Raw genomic sequence first — 11,441 nt, 5'->3', positions numbered from 1 at the left:
CTCTCTCCCTCGCACCACCGAACGCGGCCACCGCCGCCGACGAGAACCACCACGGCCACAGCTACCCCCTCGCCCCTCGGTTGTGCCCACGAGTTCCGCGACGTCGTCCTTGACCCCCTCACCGAACCACGCCCCGCGGGAAGCCCTGCATCGTCGCCTTCGAGCTCTTCTTCAACCTTTGGCCGCCGGCGACTTCGTCGTCGATTCGCCGAACCCCGTGCCTCCCCTGCCTTGCCAGCAGCACCAGAAGAACTACGGTGAGCCGCTGCACCGTTTCCCCCATGCCCCGTTGCCTAATTTGCACCCTAGCTAGCTCCACCACCCTGCCCGAAAGCTTGCTCGCCGCCGGCCATGTCGCCCCGTGGCTAGAGCCCGCAAACGTCGCGTCAAAGCATGTTTTCGTCCTCAGCGCGTTCCCAGGAACCCAGAACACCTACCCACTCGTCCTCCCATGCACCGTAGCACGCTATCCATGTTCACCGAACTCCGGCCGCCATGGAAGCGGGCACCGCCGTCGATCTAGGTCATCTCCGGCGACCCTGCTAGCACCAGCCGACGCGGACGAGGCTCAAGGTCCCAACGGTGCCATCCGCGCCTCGAACCGTGGCCTGTGCTGCGATTCCGCGCATCGCCGCCGTCTCGGAGCTCGCCGGCAGTTAGTCGCCGGCAGGTTTGACTGAGTTGACCCGGGGGTTTGACCCCGTCTGACCAGGGTTCGACCACCCTGGGTCACTGACGCGTGGGGCCAGCCCTGCTAATCAACCCAGGTTAGTGTTAATTTCTTTAGTTAGTTTAGTTAGCCTCTGACATGTGGGCCCAAGCCCCTAATTAGTTAACTCGAGATTAATTAGAGCTAACTAATTTAGTTAACTAAAGTAGACACTGACATGCGGGCCTCGCCCTGCTAACAGCCTGCTTAGGGTTAGTTTAACACTAACTAACTCAGTTAGTGGACTAAGTCACTGACCAGTGGGTCCCACTGGTCAGGTTTGACCCGGACCAGCCCCTGTTGACCTGCTGACATCATTCTGACGTCAGGCTGACGCAGTAATGCTTTCTGGAATTTAAATAAATCTTAAATGATTTATTTATTTCAGAAAATGTCCAAAATTTCTAAAAATCATAGAAAATCAACCGTAACTCCAAATGAAATAAATTATATATGAAAAATTATCAGAAAAAATCAAGTTATCTGTTTATGGCATTTTCATGCATGTTAGAGCAACTTATGGCTGCTGTTTAGGCCAATTCACATAAATGGAATTTAAACTCTCACTTATGGAGTTTGAATTTGAACCTAGGGTTCAAACCAACTTCATTTAATATGCTTGCTAGTTGCATTAGCTCAATCAACAGCGTATTGCCATGACATTATCTTGCATCATAATTGTTTCATTGCATTGCATTGTGTTCCTCTTTGTTTGCCGGTATTTGTCCCCTCTCGATAGACATGGTTCCGACGACGAGTTCGATGACACCGATGAAGAACTATACTATCTTCAGAAGTGCCAGGCAAGCAAAACCCCCTTGTTCATTCCGATACAACCCCACTCTCTCGCTCCTGCTCTCTTTTACTGCATTAGGACAACAACGATTCATCTGTTACATGTTGCGGTAGTTGAACCCCTTTCCTCTGCTTGACCTGTCATTGCTACAGTAAATAGATGAAATCCACTAGCATGAGTAGGAGTTGTTTGAGCCCTGATGTGCCTACTCATTCATGCTTGTTTGTCATGCCTGCTACTGCTTAGAGTTGAGTCGGGTCTGATTCTTTGGGGATGAATCGGAGGTGTGTAAACATGTCCTACTGTTGAGAGCTAAGTGTGTGAACATGATTTGGTAAAGGTAGCGGTGAGAGGCCATGTAGGAGTACATGGTGGGTTGTCTCATTGGAGCCGTCCTTAGGATCTGAGTTCTGTGTTTGTGATCCATGAAACAGTTACTACCACGCATTGGGCCCGAAACCAATGGACCCTCTCGGCTTCTTGATCACCCTTGTCCTCTGTCCAGGAGTTGCAACTAGTTTCTGGTGCTTATAGGATATGTGTTGGTGGCCGTGCATAGCGCTGACCCTAGGGGTGGGCTATGTTGCGGTAGATACACCGTGGCACGGTGTACCGGGCGCCCGTTTGGTGTCCCGGGAACCCTGTTCACATCGTTCGGGGCCGTATGTGGAAACCTCGGCCGGACTCCCTGCGGATGGAACCTGGATAGGCGATAAACCTGGACTAGAGACTTGAGTGTTTAGGTAGGCCGTGGCCGACACCCTCGTTGGGCTTCCGCTTGAAGGTTGCCGAGTACATGTCGTGTAAACGGCGGTAAGTGGTGAGAGCGTGTGTGAAGAAGTACACCCCTGCAGGGTTAACATCATCTATTCGAATAGTCGTGTCCGCGGTAATGGACTTCTAGGTTGCCTATAACAGTTCATAGACAAGTGAAAGTGGATACTTTAAAATGCGCAAGATAAGTGTGAGTGCTATGGATGGCCTTCTCGTAGGGAGACGGGAGCGGATCCATAGTGGTGTATTGAATGGTGAATATGTGGACTCGTGTGCGCCACCTCAAAAGAGTTGCTTGTAGTCGTAGTTCAGGTTAGTCACTGAGTCAAAGCTGGCTTACTGCAGTTAAACTCCACCACCCCCCTTGTTGATACCGATGCATATGTAGCTAGTTCTGATGTAAGTCCTGCTGGGTACATTTGTACTCACGTTTGCCTATTTTATGTTTTGCAGAGAGACTTCAGTCTCGCTAGTAGTTCCGCGTGGACTTCGATGTTTAGCTTGATACCTCAGCTACGATCTTGTGCCTCGGCAGGATCTGGTAGATAGTCAGGCTTCTTAGCCTTTTCCATTTGTAGATGTCTGTACTCAGACATGTTAAGCTTCCGCTTGTGCCTTGATTTGTATGCTATGATTGTTGGGTCATGAGACCCATGTTTGTAACATCTCGCTCCTCGGAGCCTAATGAATAAATACTCTGAGTCGTAGAGTCCTGTTGTGATGCCATGTTGTATTTGCGCATGTCGAGCATATTGTGTGTATGATTGAAATGCTTGGTATGTGTGGGATCCGACAATCTGGTTGTTTAGTCTTAGCAGCCTCTCTTATGGGGAAATGTAGTCTAGTGCTTCCATGAGCCATAGTAGTCCGCTACAGCCCGGTTCACTGGAGTCTTGCTAGCCCAGCACTACTGCTCTGAACACTTGACTGGCCAGCATGTGTTTCACTTCATTCCTGTGTCTATCCCTTCGGGGAAATGTCACGCGGTGACATCCGGAGTCCTGCCTAGCCTGCTACAGCCCGGGTTCCCGGAGTCCTGTTAGCCCAGTGCTACAGCCCGGATTCACACGCTGCTGACCGACATGCTCGATATGATTCATGTATGCCTGTCCCCATAGGTTAGTGCCGCTTTGGGTTCACGACTAGCCATGTAGGCCCGGGTTCTCTGTCATATGGATGCTAGCGACATTATCATATACGTGAGCCAAAAGGCGCAAACGGTCCCGGACCATGGTAAGGCGACACCCGTGGGAATACCGTGCGTGAGGTCGCAAAGTGATATGAGGTGTTACCGGCTAGATCGATGTGACTTGGAATAGGGGTCCTGATAGATCCATCCATTTAGCGTATTCGGAATCAACGCGGAAATGATTTTCGATGACTCGAGAGGTCATCATCGGCTTAAGGGCCAAACAGGCGGTCATGATGAAGCCGCCCAGCTGGAGGGTTTGGCCTGGGGCCAGGGCTCCTCCGGAGGTGATATTTTCCTTGATAACAATGCGAGCCATCAATCCTTTTGACAATGGCATAGTGGAACTCTCAACGAAAGCACCAATGTCGGTGTCAAAACCGGCGGATCTTGGGTAGGGTGCCCAAACTGTGCGTCTAAGGTTGATGCTAACAGGAGACAGGGGACACAATATTTACCCAGGTTCGGGCCCTCTCTATGGAGGTAATACCCTACTTCCTGATTGATTGATCTTGATGAATATGAGTATTACAAGAGTTGATCTACCACGAGATCGTAATTGCTAAATCCTAGAAGTATAGCCTGTATGACTATGATTATGATTATTCTCTATGGACTTAGCCCTCCGGTTTATATAGGCATCGGAGGGATCTAGGGTTACACAAAGTCGGTTACAGAAAAAGAAAATCTTCATATTTGGTTGCCAAGCTTGCCTTCCACGCCAAGGAGAGCCCCATCCGGACATGGGTAGAGTCTTCGGTCTTCGTATCTTCATAGCCCAATAGTCCGGCCCATGGCTAACAGGCCGGACGCCCGAGGACCCCTTAGTCCAGGACTCCTTCAGCGGGGTCCCGAGGAATCAGCCAAACATTTCCATTACTGTGCAACGAGACCAAGACTCCTAGGACGGCGGGACGGATGTCATCGCCGAGCCCACCGCGGCGTCATGACCAGTAGTGTTGCAGGCGAAGACCACCTTTCATCAGGATATGATGTACTACTTGTCCCCCTTCAAAATTGTCCACTATGGGATCCCTTTCTGCCTTCGTTTTGGAGGAAGAGGACCGAGGCCACTATAAATATAGCTTAGCCACCACCGTAGGAGGGGATCCGATTCGAGAGATACCTCACTAGCCTACACCCTAACTAGAACAGAACTCGTGAGGTTGTTCTTCCCTTGTACTAGTTCATCCTCAGCCCCTCTCATGGCTAATCCACAACAAAGCAGGAGTAGGGTCTTACACCGCAAGGTGGCCCTAACCTGGGTAAACTGTCCCTTCCCTTTCTTGTTCATCGAGCCAGGCCATGGGGGTGACAAACTGGTTGGCTGGAGACGTTGAGTTCTTCACACACGCCCCAGAGTTTGAACCATTCGTGGGTCTGCGGAGCCCTGAATCTGACATGGATCTTTCCCAAGGGGGGAGATGATGTGGAGGATCCTATGATCATTCCCATGGACCTACCGATATCTCACCAAGTGCCAAGTGGACCGATGACACAAGCACTTGCAAGAGCTCTTGAGACCGACGTGACATCTCTCCTTAGTGATATTCCATATGACCTACATGAGACATGGCTACTACCTAAAGCTAGAACACTGCTTGAGATTAGGTATGAAGAACACACCCTGGGAGATACTCATGATGATGAACAAATCCCCAAGTGCATGGAAGAAGAGGACCGACAAGAGAGACTGGAGAAGCCCCCACACCCCGGACATCCGGCCCCAAGCCCTGGACATCTGACCCCTGGAGCATTAACCGCACTCTCCACCAAGCAGGCAAAGCTGCAGGGCTCATACATATGCCCCAGCCCCAGAGATCTGGCAATACTTCACATAAAACATCTAAAGTCTAACCACACAGTTCCTAGACACCCAGCCCCCATAGCCCGGATATCCTGTCGGATTCCGGGTTCCGCAGACCCTAGATAGATTCGAACTTTGGGGTGTGTGCGAAGAACTCAACCTCCCCAGTTTTTCTACTCGTCGATCTCATGGCCTAGCTTGATGAATAGGAAGGAAATGGTACAAGGCAGTTTACCCAGGTTCGGGCCACCTTGGGGTGTAAAACTCTACTCCTGCTTTGTGGTCGATTAGCCTCGAGATGGGCTGAGGATGAACTAGTACAGTGGGGGAACAACCTCAAGAGGTGTGTTCTTGTGTTTGTGGGGGGGGGGGATGGTCTGAATCGATCCGTCCCCTTCTATGGTGGTGGCTAGGCTATATTTATAGTGGCCTTGGTCCTCTTCCCCCAAGATGGAGGCGTGAAGGAACCCCATAACGACCAAATTTGAAGGGAGACAACTAGTACATCTTATCCTGACGAAAGGTGGTCTTCGCCTGCGAAGCTTCTGGTCATGACACCGTGCTGGGCTAGGCGATGAAATCCGTCCTGCCATCTTGGCGGTCTTGGTCTTGTTGCATGAAAATGGAAAACCTTTGGTTGATTCCTTGGGACTCTGCGCATGCGCCTGTCTCTTTAGCACCAACGAGGAGACTGCTGTACTGCGCCCGCCTTGCCTTGGCCGTCATGGCTTGCATCATCCGAACCTCATGAGGTGAGAGCTTGCATAGAAATCTCCGCTCCTCAGGAGACACCCTGAGGAGGCCGCTCCATTTGGAGGTTTTGACGTCGTCCACCTCGCGAGGCTTGGCCCCTCACGATGGTCTTGTGTTATTGATGCCGAAGGTGGGCCATACCAAGACGTCGATGGAGCCATGCCATGGGCCGCGGGAAGGCAAGTCTGGGTACTTCCGTTCCCAGAACACCTCCATGTGCTCAACCTTCGGCTTGTATTCTTTGTTGGAGACGTTGACGAGGATCTGGTAGTCTCCCCTGATGTTGAGGCGCCTCACTCCCAATGCTGCCGCAGCCTTGAGGCCGGCGATCAGGCCTTCGTATTCTGTGATGTTGTTGGTGACCTCTTCGCCCTACTGGAAGCAAATTTGCACGGCGTTGTAGAGCTTGTCCTAGGTGGTCGAGATGAGCACGGCTCCATCCCCCGCGCCCTGGCGCACAAATGCGCCGTCGAAGTACATGATCCAACCATCCAGTGCTTCGCTTCCCAGCGAGAGGGATCGGTCCTCACCCACTTCTGGGATGGGAATGTCGGTTCATTCCGCCACAAAATTGGCAAGGGCCACACCCTTGAAGAATCTGGTGGTGCTGAACTCCAACTGGAATGCCTGCAGTTTGATGTTCCATTTGGTGACCCTCCCTGCGGCGTTAGGGCTCCGGAGCACTCTCTCCAAAGGGTAAGCTGCGACAACCTTGATGGGGTGGCCATGGAAGTAGTGGCACAACTTTCGGGAGGCGACGAGGAGCGCGAGCAAGAGCTTTTGTGGCATGGGATAGCGTGCCCACGCATCACCGTGCCGACGAAGTATACCGGGTGCTCGACGAGGGCAGAGGCATTGGCGGAGTCTTGCGCCTCCTCAGGCTGAGGATCCTCAGGAGCCTTGTCATCTATCGGGGAAGTTGGGGCCTCAGGAACCTCGTCCTTACGAGTCTCGTTGTCTGTAGGTTTGGATGGAGCCTCAGGAGCGCCGTTGATCGGTGGGGCAACCGAGGCCTTAGGAGCACTGTCCTAAAACCGCGACACCCCAACCTGCCGCGAGGCGCTTCCCCGCGAGCCCTTGATTGGGTGCTCCTCTTGGACCGCCACCAGTGCTGCGCTGGCGGAGTGAGGCGTGGCGGCCAGGTAGAGCACCAATGGTTCAAGGGGGCGCGGTTCTACCATCACCGGCGGGCTGGTGAGGTACTTCTTGAGGTCTTGGAAGGCCGCGTCAGCCTCCAGAGTACACTCGAATGACCCTTTATTTTTCATCATCTTGAAGAATGGGAGGGCGCATTCACCTAGTTTGGAGGTGAAACGCGCGAGCGAGGTTACGCAGCCCGCAAGCTTCTACATTTCCTTGACGGTTTGCACGGACTCATCCTTTCTATGGCCTTGACTTTCTCTAGGTTAGCCTCGATCCCTCCATGAGACACTAGGAAGCCCAGCCGCTTGCCAGACGGGACGCTGAACGCAAATTTCTCTGGGTTGAATCACAGGTTTACCACGCGCAGGCTGGCGAAAGTCTCCTCCAGATCCCCGATAAGCGTCCTTGCCTCCCGAGATTTCACTACTATGTCATCGACGTACGCCTCGGTGTTCCTCCCGAGCTACTGTCCCAGGGCGATGTGCATCAATCGTTGGAAGGTCGCTCCCACATTGCGCAACCCAAACGGCATGCAGGTGTAGCAGCACATCCCGCATGGGGTTAGAAAGGCTGTCTTCTCAACATCTTGCACCACCATCTTGATTTGGTGATAGCTCGAGATGGCGTCCAGGAAGCACAGTAAGTAGCACTCAAGTGTGTAGTCGACGATCTAATCAATGCGCGGGAGAGGGAAAGGATCTTGAGGACATGCTCCTTCACGCCCATCTTGGGGATGATGACTGGGTTCGCGAGCCAGTCTGGGTGCCGCACTTCTCGATTGACGTCGGCCTCCAGTAGCTTGCGAGTCTCCTTAGTGATGAATGACTGCTTCTCCGGAGCTTGCCAACGCGCCTTCTGCTTCACTGGTCGTACGTTGCAGAACACCATCAAGTGATGCTCGATTACCCCACGTGGAACCCCAACCAGGTCCGTCGCCTCCGACGCAAACACATCCTTATTCGTGCGTACAAAGCTGACTAGCACCTCTTGTTGGTCTGGTGGGAGACCAGCGCCTATGGTGAATGTGGAGCCCGATGCCCCGTCCTCATCGACCGGCAGCTGCTTCATCTCCGCCCTTTCCTCGGAGAACAACTGCTTCTTCTTTGCAGGTGTGGCCCCCGGAGCCTCCACGGCTCCCTCCTTGCTTGGCCGCGCAGCCGCCGCGGCTCTGAAAGCGTGCATGTGGGCCGAGAGTGCATCCTTGGTGTCCCCTAGCATGTTGAGGACGTTGCTTCTTCTCGGTATCTTCATGAGATTGTAGCCAGGGTGGGTTTCCTCCAAGAACTTGGCCAAGGCCGGGTACCCGAGGATGGAGTTGTACGGCAGGCCGACGCGGGCGATGCCGAAGTCGACGAGCTCGGTGCGGTAGTTGTCGCGGGTGTCGAAGGTGTCGAGGAGGCAGATCTTCCCTAGGGGGCAGGTGGTGCCATCGATGACTCCAGAGAAAGGCTTGGTGGGGTGGAGCCGGCTGTGGGACATGAGAAGCTGGCCGAAAGCTTCCACGGAGAGGACATTGAGGTCGGCGCCACCATCGATGAGAGTCCTAGTGACTGCCACATTGCAGATGGTGGGGGTGTAGAGCATCAGGAGTGCGCCGACACTGGCCGTGTTTGCGGGGTTGTCCCTCGAGTAGCAGGTGAGGTCGGCCGTAGGCGCCGCCAAGCCCGCGGGGCTCCCCGCTACGAAGAACTGTTTGACATGGCGGTCCGAGTCTGACACCTACGAGCCGTCGAGGAGGGTCGCGACGGCATGGGGTGCTGGCGCTGCGAAGCACGTGATGAAGAGGCTGCGCAGCTACTCCCAAGAGGCCACCGAAGACTCATGCATGCCCAGGATCTAGGTGCGCAGCACGCCCGTAAGGGCCATGGGCAGCCAGTTCGCCATGGCCTTCTCATCATTGTCGGCTGCCCAAACAGCCTCCACATACGCCTAGAGAAACGCTGCCGGGTCCGCCACGTCGTCGTATCGAGGCAGCAACTCCGGCCTGAACATGGTTGGCCACTTCACCCGCCACAAGGCGGGGGTGAAATCTCGGAGACCCATGGCACCCCTAAACGCACCAGTCCGTCTGGTCGGTGGAGCGGCGCTCGCCATGAGAGCCGAACGTCACGGTGCAGTGCAGTGGACGGAGAGGCGAATCTTCGATGCACCCCTACCTGGCATGCCAAATGTCGGATTTCGGGCTCCGCATTCCTTTGATAGATTTCAACTTTGGGGTGCGTGCGAACTCAACCTCCCCAGTCTGCCTACTCGTCGATCTCACAGCCTAGCTCGATGAACAGGAAGGAAATGGGACAAGGCAGTTTACCCACGTTTGGGCCACCTTGCGGTGTAAAACCCTCCTCCTACTTTGTGGTGGATTAGCCTCGAGATGGGCTGAGGATGAACTAGTAAACTGGAGGAAAAACCTCAGGAGGTGTGTTCTTGTGTTTGTGGGGGGGGGATGGTCTGAGTCGATCTGTCCCCTTCTATGGTGGTGGCTAGGCTATATTTATAGTGGCCTTGGTCCTCTTCCCCCGAGATGGAGGCGGGAAGGGATCCCACAACGGCCAAATTCAAAGGGAGACAACAAGTACATATTATACTGACAAAAGGTGGTCTTCACCTACAAAGCTTCTGGTCATGACGTCGTGGTGGACTCGGTGAAGACCTCCGTCCAACCATCCTGGCGGTCTTGGTCTTGTTGCAAGGAAATTGAAGCCTCGCCTCTTTAGCACCAAAGAGGAAACTATTGTACCCCTATTGATGTAGGGTACAGACCCTAATCGCCCGATCTTTCACGAAAGGAGCGGATCCTCGGGAAACCATGAAGAACACGGGGAAGAACGGAGAGAAAACACAACAAGAAACACGAGAGGAATCACTAAACCGACATGAATAAGTCACACATGGGCTAGATCCTCGAGTACATAGGGAGAGATACACGAATCCACAAACAACTAAGGACGATAGACGGTAACCGGTATTCTCTGTGAGGAGATCTTGATGTTCTTCCCTCAAGAGGGGTCTTGAATCCGCTTGGGGGATCTTCTCCGGTGGAGGCTCGAATCTCTGTAGAGAAGACTACCAAGTGGATGAGCAAAGCTCTCTGACAAATATGAGCTAAACATTTGCTAACCCTAAAAATGGGGAGTAGAAGGTCTATTTCTAGCCCTAGGGGCAAATAGGTAAGTGGGGGAGCTAAACGGGTACACGGGCCTCGGCCCAAGTCACGCACACAGGCGGCAGCCGGATGATCTGGGGGTTGGTCCAGATGATCCGGGCTTCGGGGGTCCGGATGATCCAGATCGGCGTCCGGATCGTCCGGCTATGCTCGAGCAGCTGTGGGAGGGCCGGATGTGCGGGACCTGGTCCGGACGTCCGGGTATGGCCGGATGATCCGGGCCTGGGTCCGGATGGCCCATCTTCATGATGCCTTCTCGGGTGTCTCTGGCCTGGGTCCGGATGATCCAGGTCGGCTTCCGGATCGTCCGGATCGTCCGGGCCGGAGTCCGGATCATCCGGGCTGAGGCCGGATCGTGCGGACGGCGGTCCGGATCATCCAGGCTTCTGCTGACTTAGCCCTTTTTCTTCTCCATCTTCACGTCCATCTTCCTCTCCGGCTCCTCCTCGCTCCTTGGCGTCTCCAGGGCTAACTCCTTGATACCTGAGTATGCACAATGTCTCCGTTTGAGGTAGTAGCCATGTCTTAAGATCATCGAGGTGGAATTGAGAGGAGAGATGTCACCTCGGTTTTGAGAGCTCTTGCACGTGATCGAGTCAAGGGTCCACTAGGCACTTGATGAGACGTTGGTCGGTCCATGGGGATGACCTTGGGATGCTCCTCATCATCTCCCCTCCCTTGGGAAAGATCCGACCTCGGATCGAAATCCTCATCACCATGGTACAGGGAGAGATCTTTGACGTTGAAGATGTTGCTCACGGAGTACTTGTCACGTGGGATGTCGATCTTGTATGTGTTGTTGTTGTAGCGTGCAAGCACCTTGAATGGTCCATCGGCTCGTGGTAGTAGCTTGGACTTGCGTTTGTTGGGGAAGCGTTCCTTGCGAAGGTGTAGCCACACAAGATCTCCAATGTTGAATATCATGTGATTCTTGTTGATGTTGAGCTTGGTCGCGAGTCGTTGTACTTGGAGCTCAATGGTGTGCCTTGTATCTGCATGCATCTTCTTGAGGTGGTTGACTCGGTCACTCGCATCCATGTTTGTGCGCTCGTGGAGTGGTAGAGGTAGAATGTCCAATGGGGACAATGGGTTGAAACCGTAGACAAC

The sequence above is a fragment of the Triticum dicoccoides genome, chromosome 3A (genome assembly GCF_002162155.2).
Source record: "Triticum dicoccoides isolate Atlit2015 ecotype Zavitan chromosome 3A, WEW_v2.0, whole genome shotgun sequence".
NCBI lineage: Eukaryota > Viridiplantae > Streptophyta > Magnoliopsida > Poales > Poaceae > Triticum > Triticum dicoccoides.
The sequence above is the reverse complement of the archived record's forward strand: the minus strand, read 5'-3'. Positions refer to the sequence as shown.